This window comes from Dromaius novaehollandiae, chromosome 10, assembly GCF_036370855.1.
Source record: "Dromaius novaehollandiae isolate bDroNov1 chromosome 10, bDroNov1.hap1, whole genome shotgun sequence".
Taxonomy (NCBI): domain Eukaryota; kingdom Metazoa; phylum Chordata; class Aves; order Casuariiformes; family Dromaiidae; genus Dromaius; species Dromaius novaehollandiae.
The window spans coordinates 13,025,543-13,034,365 of NC_088107.1; the positions used below are offsets into that span (position 1 = coordinate 13,025,543).

At 45.7% G+C, this 8,823-nt stretch overlaps 2 long non-coding RNA genes across 9 annotated transcripts in view; one reads left to right on the forward strand and one right to left on the reverse strand.

The window, feature by feature from the left end:
* The window catches only part of LOC112981426 (uncharacterized), a 57,854-nt gene extending 51,677 nt beyond the window's left edge, over positions 1–6,177 (forward strand). For 7 of the 8 annotated variants that reach the window (XR_010390756.1, XR_010390754.1, XR_003258706.2 and 4 more), the window contains 2 exons: positions 3,850–3,900; positions 5,678–6,177. This is a non-coding gene — a long non-coding RNA (uncharacterized LOC112981426). The remainder of the gene's footprint in view (positions 1–3,849; positions 3,901–5,677) is intronic. The other variant, XR_010390758.1, reaches the window with a different exon arrangement.
* LOC135329347 (uncharacterized) lies at positions 1,992–4,499 on the reverse strand. Its single transcript, XR_010390760.1, has 2 exons — positions 4,102–4,499; positions 1,992–2,157 (listed from the first exon to the last, which is right to left on the reverse strand). It is a non-coding gene; the product is annotated as an uncharacterized LOC135329347 (long non-coding RNA).
* Positions 6,178–8,823: the final 2,646 nt, after the last annotated feature.

Below are 8,823 nucleotides of genomic sequence, written 5' to 3' on the forward strand. Positions count from 1 at the left end.
ATCCCGCAATAATGGATCGGATCACATGAATCAGCGAATGAAAATCTGCCTTTGACTTTATGGTTAAATTTGACTAGGATAAATGCATTAGACTAAATCTCTGAGGGTCTGGCACTTTTTCTTATACAGAATCTGAAGCAGTTGAAGAGCTCTTATATTCACACAATTGTTTGTTATAAACTTTGGATAGAGGAGTGTGATTATTATTGGCTGTTCCTCTCTCACAGTCTTCAGGCAGGAGATTCATGTGCATCCCTGTACGATCCAGTATTTCATGTTCCAAGTGGCATTTGAGGTCCAGCATTCCCTTGGTTGCCCCTGTCTAGCAAATAGGGCAAAAGGGGCAATATGTATTTTTTCAGAATATGCGCAAAAGAAACCAACTGCTGTAACTGATCTCCTTGTCTTTGCACCTAGTTGCAGAGCTGTTTAGCAAAAGTGACAGTGCTTAAAATTGTGATGCCAGTGTTCTCAGAAACTGAATTGAATTTCTGTCAAGTACTGTCACACTTGCTAAAGAGCTGTGTATATGAAGGTGACCTTGAGCAACTATTTTTTAGTCTCTGCTTTCACTATTAGTTCTTCTGTCTTGATAGGATCTCCTGTGACCAGCTCCTCAGAGTGACAGTGTAGACCATACAGTGTGCAAGGATGCAGGAGCACAAGGAGAATGAACAGCTGTGGAGAGGACCTGGAGGGCACAGAGATCTCCAGCCAGCTCTGGACCCCAGTCCTTTAAGGGGCTGGGCTCAAATGAGTGTGTAGTGTGACTACCTCTGCTTTGATTGACCATGCCAGGCTGGTGTAGCTTCTGCTGGGAGCTGTTAACCAGCCAGAATATGTTGCAGCTAGAACAGTTTAAACTGAATTATCCGCTGAAACCATGAGGAGTAAGAGGGTGGCATGCCTTGCTCAGTTCAGTTAGACTGGAAGACTGGTCACTTCGTGAGACTGTGGGGTTCTCTGTTCAGACTGCAGTTTTGAGCAGATAATATGGTCTATATTGCAGAATGTTTGTAGAATTCAAAATATCTGTAATGAAGTTTATTTCCCTTCTGCTATTTCTGCCTTTCTGTTGCTGTAGAGCAGGAGAAGGGAGGCCTGTTCTATATAAAAAAAGAAAAAAAAATCTCAGACCTGCATTGTTTGCAGAGGACTACAGAAATGTTTCACATAGGAGAAGCAATATACACTATCCTTGCAAATACAGTCAGCAGCTGCTGTTCTTGGAAGGTGGGAGATAAGTGACTGGTGAGTTGATGTGATTTGTTAGCTTTCTCTTTAGTTCCTTAATTCTGATAGTCCATGAACCTACCTTTGTTCATCTTATCTCAGCAATGTGGACACACAAATAGACTATTTCTGCAGCCACTTCCCCTGAGCCATGACCATTTGTTGTCCTTCAATCTTGTATTCTCAATATACAAGCACAGCTTCTGAGCTTCAAAAAATACTGTCAGGAAAGAAGGAAGGAGTGACTATTTATGCATCTATCATCCCTGTCTTTTGTCCTTCACCTTTCTCTTTTCTGTCCTGCCCATCATGAGACAAGGTAGAAAAAGGATCCTCCTATGAAGAGGCAAATATGATCAGATTCTTTCTACCATGTTAACTCATTAGTGAATTGTTTATTGAACTATTTATTTGCCATTATCTGTTTCTTATCAACCATTTCACTGTTCCTCAAAGAAAAGCAACATGAAATGCCTTTTGAGTTTGCAACAAATATTTATTTAACAAAATGGATGCCACCAGCATATCTGCAAAATGTAGGTATGTATAATAAATGTACCAACAGTTGGTTTCCAAAATGAAATCAACATCAAATTTAAGGCAGGATATTCTGTTAAGTTTTCATGCAAGAGCATATTCAAATGTCCCTTTATCCAATCCCTCAACTTCATCTTCCCATGTAGAAGAAGGCATGCTACTGTAAGGGTCTAGCAAGATTTTGAAGCATCTGATAATTAGAAGTCCCAAGAAAACACATAAAATCCCCACAAAGGCAAAGCCAGTTTTTTGCTCTAAAGTCAGAGGGAAGGCAGACATTTCGTTGACACTCATGCTGGCTGAAGAGTTGCTGCAGTAATTACTGCTCATCATTAGGCATCACATCTTGGTGATTCTGTGGGATTTTCACCTCTATTGCTTCTTTGCCTGTATAGAAAAGTAGAATCAGTTTGGTTAGGTCTAAGTGGGGTGTGTAAGTCTGAGTTGTAGCACATGAACATTTGGAAATGAAAAACGGCTTGGATTTCAGTAGCTTCCTCATTTTTTTGGTTTGTTTGGTTTGGTTTGGGTTTTGTACATTTAAATTAATCTGATAAAATTACACCTTTTAGCCCCCTATGCACCATTCACTTACTGACCCTTATAATGAGACAGCAAACTCATAATTTTCTGGCTTTCTCCCTCCTCAAAATAGAGCAAGTTCAATTCATGGCTGTTGCAAACAGCATTTTGTCAGAGCTGACACGAACCTGCAGATTTTGATTAGGCAGAACTCACAAGGTCTTCACCTGGAGAAACAAGTATGTTTTCTCTAATGGCTTTGCACCTCAGTCCTCAAACTAGTTAAATTCACATTTGACCTCAAAGGGAGTTTAAGCCAAGTAATGTGGATTTTGCTCATGTAGTTTAGCTTAGAAATCTAAATAAATAGATCCAACTTGTTAAATAAAAAATTACATGCATCATTTTAGTAAAGTCTTGGGCTCCATTTTCAGAAAAGTGCGGTATGCACATGATCAGATGGTTTGAGCTTGCAAGAACTAGAAATGAACAAATTATTACAATTGCCCCTTCACTTTCCTATATACTCGCCCATGAAGGGAGTACCACTCACTAATGCGTAAAATCAGAAACTGCATAGGAACACAAACTATTGAAAAAGATATTCAGATTGGCAGGTTGAGCCATTGAGGTTATGTTCCAACCATGTATCAGCTGCCAAGGGCACATGCTGTATATATCTTTTTGCCAAAAAATTAGAAATCCCTATATATTCTCATGTATGAGGAAAGGTTAGTGGGAGAAGAGAGAACACAATTAAATTCCCTTACCCTAAATCTTTCTCTTATTGTTTCTTCTCCTTGCTTTTCTCCATTAAATACATACATACATATGTACGTATATGTAAATATATAGATATAGATATAAACCCAAGTATTCAGGAATCTTGAAACAGATTTCTCATTCAAAAAGTTCAACAAGTGCAAGTCTTGCATCTTCACACACTCCAGGCAGTGGTTCCTCTCGTGGGCAGTGTGAGAGCTGGGCATGTGCCCAGAATGCCAGAGGACCAAATCCTTGTTCCTGTTGTGTAACGATGCTGGCCAATGTGGCCATCAGGGAACCTTTCTTCCTTTCTGGAGTGCTTGTGTTGAAATAGGCTGTGCTGGGGCTGGTGTCCCAGGAGGGGGAAGGGGAGAGATACTTGCCCATCTAGAAGCTAGCAAAATCCCAGTGGAGTGGGTTAAGCTGTTTGGGGAGCATGGCCAGTGACCAACACCTCGGGTGAGCCCTGAGGGACTAGTAAGTTACTGAGCTGTCGTTCCACCATTTTTACAGGCACAGCAAACATCACATCTGAACGTGCCACTCCTGGAGCTCAGGGGACCGACAGGGACCCCCATCCTACGCAGGCACTGAGTACCAGCCTTTCCACTGAGTGTCTCCATCCTGCCATCACCACCATTAGAGCTCTGTGCATTTCCAGCCAAGAGACTTTTATTTTTGTGTTTATACTGAGATCTTATGTACAGGTTTTAGTAGGAGAGGGAGTTGTTTTTGCTTTATTTTAGGTTTCCCATCAATTACTAAAATCCTGTCTCTCTTATGTCTCTACAGACAGCAGGAGAACTGGAAGCACTGGGACATCAGAAGAGGCAAAGGACAAAGGTATTTTATTCTCACACTGGAGTTTGGGATTTTTGGCTCTTGTTAACACCTATTAAAATAACGTGCCTCAAGGGAAAACTCTTTTTGTTAACAATTCAACCATCTTTCCCCCCAGGGAATTCCCAGTATACATTTATTTCTTGGCAGAGTAATTAGGCCACTCAGATCTCTGTGCTGCCATGACTACACTGTTACAGGTACCTGTGCTAGCCAGTTTAAAGAGAGCTCCAGTATCTCTACTCTGTACTGCAGTCAGAGCTGATACTGCACTGTAGCGATATCCTGAGTCAGCCTAGAATTAACAACAACAAAAAAGTAATAAGAAGATTTCATATTCCTGAGAAGACAGAAACAACTAGATTTTTTATCTTGTTTGGTGTCTCTTTTCTTATATTAAAAATCTGTGGGATTTTAAACATTATCCAAAGAATGAAAATCTTTAAAGAAGGATTAAAAGGGCAGGACATAAGACTTCTTTTATTTTTGCACTTCTCCTTAATACAGTATGTATTAAGTAGTACAATTTCTTATTACATTCTTTAGACATTCAGCAGAGCATAATAACCCAACAGTCTATTATACAGAGCTGTGTATGAGATTCTTACTTGTTTTGAATTATATTTTGCTACTTGGGTCATACTGTTTTAATTCCTGTTCAGTTGGAGAAAAGATCCAGATACAATCTGTGGGAATTAAAAGTAATGTCAACAATAATCAATAGTTATTTTCTGAGAATCTGTCATAAAGCCACCTACTATATAGATTTTCAATAGGCATACTTCCAGTTTTTCTGTAAGTTTGACCTTACATAGAAAAAATCACAGAAAGTTCAATGGTGTCACAAATCAGCTGATTTGAACAATAGCCAGTCAAGAAGAAAGTTATCTTTCCAGAATTCCTAAAACACTGGGATATAAAAATTAAAATGGAAGGCTTATATAGGGAAGTGATATGTAGACACTACCTTGGAAAGCTAGAGCCAAAAAAAATACTGCTCTCCTGAAAGATGTGCACAAATCTGTGCAAAATAGTATGGCCCTGGAGAATCCTGCATCTCAGCTGAGTCCAGAGAAATGTGTACATCTTCTAGGTGACATTTCTTCTGCTTCCAAAGTCAAATTCCAAGGAAAGAGCTTAAACCCAGTCTTACTGATTTAGCAGGTTACACACTGAAATCAGTGGGATTTGCTTGTGCATTATGTGTTTGTTGATGGTGGGAATAATGGGACAGATCTCTGCAGATTCTGGTTGGCACTGAAACATGGAGTAGTGAGAAATGCATATCTCGGTCTCAGTCGACAGGAGTTTGGCTGGAACAGCCTACCAGGCACAGCTGGCTGCGTGAGAATATAGTGGGTATTCCCCATGTGTGGGAATTGGTTCTGGAAGTCTAAAATATGCAGTTTTGTGTTCTTCCTTCCCCTCTTCTGAATTGCAGAAATTGTAATTGAGGCCTTAACGTTCACAGAAGATTTTACTCTAATTATGTATCACAAAAATTGTGATACCAAGATTGAGCTTGAGTACATTTTTACTGTTTTCACACTGCAGTGCTGCATACAGGTTAGAAGTCCTCTCCCAGCTGGTCAGATATTCTTTCACTTGCTCTAGAGTATGCGTAAAATCATGAGTCAGAAGACCATGAGTACTATCATGGCCTAGATCCAAAAATCCTTGAAGATAACCTCTAGGGCAGTACGATGGGGACAGGCTGTCAGAATCTGCAGAGTCATTTTGTAGGGGCTGGCCCCAGACTGATCTCTGACTTTTTTTACAGGGCAGGATTCTAAGTCATCTGTTGATTGATTCATTCCCCACATAAAAAACACTGGCATAAAGAAAGGCACCCTAACATCCTGCTGTGAAACAGAAGACCGTTGGAAGCCCTTGTGAGACCAGAAGAAACATTCGGAGTCCAAGAGAAAATATGAATTAGGAAAATAACTTGGCACAGACCACTGAGGTTAGGAGTGTGGAGGTATGTGCGGGCCGTCTGGCTGCACCCATGAGGACGAGGGGAAGAACCATGGGCGTTGTGAGGAAGCCTGAAGAAAGATGTTGAAATTCTTAATAATATTCTAGTAGCATCACCAGCCCAACTCTGCTAATGTTTGGTGTGGACTGAGGATCCTTGCCCCAGCTCTTTGGTGGCTTGGATGTCTTTTTTCCGACTTAACTTTCACTCTCATGTTTTCAGAAATATTGAGATCAGATAATTCCAGACTTTCCTGGCAAAGTAGCCAGTAAATAAAGACTTCATCAAGAATCTTCCTTATATTTTGGGTTTCAGCCCTTTTCTCACAACGTCCCCACAACACAAACACACACACACACACACACCCCTCCCTTTTTTTGTAATGGTCCAGTACTGGAAATGAGCACCTTTAACTTCTGCTGAAGTTGGGAGCATTCATTCCTCGGCATTGGCGTGGATTATGCCTCAGGTGCCTGAAAACTCGCTTCATAAACTACAGTGTGTAACAAAATAAACTAAATCAGCTGCCATCTGTTCCCCCTTGGATGTGCTGAAGGCCCAGCTGCTAGTTCATGTATGTGGTCATTCTGAAGGTACTTCAAACAGCCTCAGTCCCTGGCTTGTGTTTTTGAGTGACAGCAGCAAACCTGACTTTAAAAGGTGTTTATGTGTTTAGGGACATAAACAGGCATCCTCTGGGATTTTCGGAGGCAGCTCATTTGCACTTAGCTAGCTGGTCAAGGAAAGAACTGTGTTTCAAGAGTGCTATTTCAGGAACTGGTGGTAGGGTGAAAGGATTAACGATGGAGAAGACCTAAAGAAACAAAAATCAGCATGAATTTGAAATTCTCCAAAGGGTCTGAGCCATTTGAGTTAACAACACCTGTCCAGAAATGCTACAAAGCCAGCCCTACGACTGCACAGCCAGCCTCTCCTCAGCTTGTTTGCGCGCTCCCTGCCTGTGTTCCCTGAATCGCAGCGGGGGGAAGACTCGTTCTTCAGAGTAAGGTTTCCAAGACAGCAGGGAGGGGGTGCGCGCATGGATATCCAGCAAATGAGGGGCATGGTGAACTGTTTTGTGCGTGTAGCAAAGCCCCCGAAAGACATGCAGTGTTTTTGCAGCATGATAACTCGGGGCGCGGGCTGCACTTTTTCACATAAGCTGCATTCCTCTGCAAAGAAGCAGCAGCAGGGCAGTGACATTTCCAGCCTTCAGACAAGCAATGAATTGCAGAAACGTGATTTTATCCTTAGTAAACACACAAGCCTAGAGTCCCCACTGAACAAGAGATCCCGCGCTGTGTGCTGTACTTTGAATTCATATATATGATGTAGGTTTGGATAACAAAGGCACGAAGGTAAAATAGTAGTGTCACCCTTAACTTGTGGACGTGGGAAAGCAGTGCCTGCCTCTCCTCAAGGTACCGAGCATCTGCAGAGCAATTGTTGCTGCGCGGTCGTATCGCAGCCTGTGGTTCCCTCGGCCCCGCTGCCTCGGGGTGGGGGGCAGATTTACGCCCTTCCCGGCCCTCGGCGGCACGTTTCAAGGACGCTCTGCCGGCCCCTGCCCCCCGCCCCCGCCCCGCCGCGGCCCGGGGCAGCCGGGGGGGGGGGCGGCGCCGCAAGGTCAGCCCCGCCGCCCGCCCGCCCCCCCGCCGCGCCCCGCCGTACGCACCCGGCTCCTGCGCGCCCGCGCTGCCCATGGCGGCGGCCCCCGGCGCAGGTGGCCGCGGTCCCGGCGCCGCGCGGCGGCTGTCGAAAGCCCAGGCTGGCGACGCGACGGCTCCGGCCGCGGGGGGCTCCCGGGCGGCGAGGGCGCCTCTGCCCCGCCGGGGCGGCTCGCCCGCGCTCCCCTCGCCGCCGAGCGACGCGGCCCCGCGGGGAGATGCTCAAGCCGCCCTAATTAAAAAATTAAACACGGCCTTCTTCTCCTCCTCCTCCTCCTCCTTCCTGCCCGCCCCCTTTCATCGCTATTCAGCCGCGCTCCTCTCCAACCCCCCTTTGTACGGATTAAACTGAGGAGCGTGGAAACTTCCTGCAAAACACTACGTGCGGCGCATCGCTAAGCGCGCTGCCCCGCCGCCCCCCCGGCCCGGCCCGGCCCGGCCCGCGGGGCGCCCCGGCGCTGCGGAGCGGCGGCGGCGGCTCCTTTGCTGCTCCTGCTCCTGCTCCTGCTCCTGCTCCTGCTCCGCTCCCGCCGCTCGCCCGCTGGATGGGGCGGTGGTGCCCGCCGCGGGGCGGGGTGCGGGGGGGGCCCCGGCGCCGCAGCCGGCGGGACCTGCGGAGCCGCTCTGCCGTCCCGAGCAGCCCGGGGCAGGCGGGCGAGGGCGGCGCGCCGAGGCGCCGCTGCCCCGCGGGGCGAGGTCGGAGAGCCCCCTGCATCGCCCCCGCGCCCTGCCGTGAGGTGTGGGTCCCTCCCAGCAGCTTTAGCGGTAGTAACGACTGACGTCTAGGCCATGTGGCAACATATGGCTGGGAGCTGCTGTTCGTGCCGAAGCGTAGTTCTCGCCTTATCCGTTCATTAGCTATATTTTGCTGATGCTGGTTGTATATTAAAGAGCCTTCCGTTTGCCACAACAGCAGGTGTTTAAGGTGGATAAGGGAATAGGATTTCTTTTCCCAAAGCTGGAACTATATATTGCACTAATAAACAGCAAATCTGTTTTAAATGATAGTGATTCCATGCTTGTATGCTACCACGGCGAATACAGCCCTGGAAGCATGCGCATGGGTCACTGAAACAGGAGTGCATCACAGTGCCATGCGTGATGAGATTTTTGAAAGCCGCTGTAGAGCTACTAGTAGAATTTATTCATTGGAAAATAATTTTAAAACCCCGCAACCGTTTCTTGTTACATGCAACAACACTATGATAGGTTAAACCTCCCTAACACGAGCTGGAGAAAGGATTTTGTACTGCTTGCCTTGATAATGCCTGATCCCTCTGC